Raw genomic sequence first — 1,861 nt, forward strand, 5'->3', positions numbered from 1 at the left:
ACAAGTTCACCAAGTGGATAGAGGCAAAACCAATCAAGAAACTGAATGGGCCGACTGCCGTGACCTTCATCGCCGACATCACCATGCGATACAACATACCACATAGCATCATCACCGACAATGGCACCAACTTCGCCAAGGGAGCCTTGGCACGTTTTTGCGCAACGCAGGGCATCTGCCTGGACTTAGCGTCCGTTTCCCACCCGCAGTCAAATGGCCAAGTGGAGCGTGCAAACGGCCTCATTCTGTTCGGCCTCAAGCCCCGACTAGTCGAGCCTCTGGAGCGTTCGGCCGGCTGCTGGCTCGACAAGCTGCCGGCCATCCTCTGGAGCTTGCGCACAACCCCGAACAAATCAACCGGCTTCACGCCCTTCTTCCTCGTCTACGGTGCCGAAGCCGTCATCCTGACAGACATCGAATTCGACTCCCCAAGAGTTACCATGTACATCGAGGCAGACGCCAAGGAGGCGTGAGAAGATGGCGTCGACTTGCTGGAGGAAGGCCGGCTGTTGGCACTCAGCCGGTCGGCCATCTACCAGCAGAGTCTACGCCGATACTACAACCGCAAGGTGAAGCCAAGAGCCTTCCTAGAGGGAGACCTTGTGCTAGGGCTGATCCAGCGAACAACCGGACAACACAAGCTCTCGGCACCTTGGGAAGGCCCTTTCATCATCAGCAAAGTTTTGGGCAACGATTCCTACTATCTGATCGGTGCCCAAAAGCCCAGAGTGTGCAAGAGAGATGATTCAGGCAAAGAGACGGAGAGGCCATGGAACGCAAACCTCCGCTGAAGGTTTTACAATTGAAAGCAGTATGTATCACGCTACCTTTTGTACTATGTATAAAGACTCCGGGTCCCCCGAGAAGAGCTCGGGGACTGCCCTCTTTTATCTATATGATAAGTGTTATGCCTATGAGAATGTATAGTTTTACTTCTTCCGCCTAGCACCGGGTTCGACCAGTCGTCCCGGAGCCTTGCCGCCTTCTACTATATGCCGCCTCCTGCAGCCAGACAAGTAGTGTGTCGGCACCAAAAACTTCCTTTCTCAGAAGCCACAGCTCGCAGAGCGACTGTATGGCGGGCAAAGGTTGCAAAACAGTGCCCCACACGAAAAAATGACTAAGGAAGAAAACACATATAGTAGAGGGCGGCATCGCACCTAGTCGTCCGGCTGCCGAGCAGCCGGACGGGCGGCCTCTACTTTCATTACCAAACACTCTGAATGGCTCAGTACTAGCCTTCCCACAAATGGCTAAAGTACTCAACCCAGCCACAGTCCGCAGAGCGGCTGCTTGGCTGGTAAGAGCATAGCCAAGGGAGGGCGGCAAAGGAAAAAACCAAGGTGAAAAAGGGAAGAAAGGCTAGAGGTCGGCACAACAAGCATAAGCAATGATAGAATATTTACAAAGATAAAGGCCTACCAGCCGGCATTCAAACAAAGTTCGACATACACCCCGCGGGTGGAACTGAAGTTTAACCAAGTTGTCCAAGACTCAAGTAAAACAGGGAAAAGAGAAAATCCTAAGGAGCAGCAGAAGGTTCCGGCTGGGCGGTGCCGATTGGCGCAGCAGAACGCTCCGGCTGGACGCTGGAGTCGGCTGTGCCGCCTGGCGTGGCAGGCGGCTCCGTCTGGGCAGAAGAGTCGGCTGTGGCGGTTGGGACGGCGGAGGGCTAGATGACGGAGTCGGTGGCGTCCGTCGGAGGAACGGGCGGCTGATCGATCTCTGCTTGGCCGTCTCCAGTAACAGTCGGTGCCTTGGCGCGCGGCTTGTTGCTTGAGGCCCGGTCAGGCTGGGGCTGACCGTCCGCCCCGACCTCCGGCAGGTCGACGTCACTCTCCTCCTCCTCCTCCTCCTCCTC

Source organism: Triticum dicoccoides, chromosome 4B, assembly GCF_002162155.2.
Source record: "Triticum dicoccoides isolate Atlit2015 ecotype Zavitan chromosome 4B, WEW_v2.0, whole genome shotgun sequence".
Taxonomy (NCBI): Eukaryota; Viridiplantae; Streptophyta; class Magnoliopsida; order Poales; family Poaceae; genus Triticum; species Triticum dicoccoides.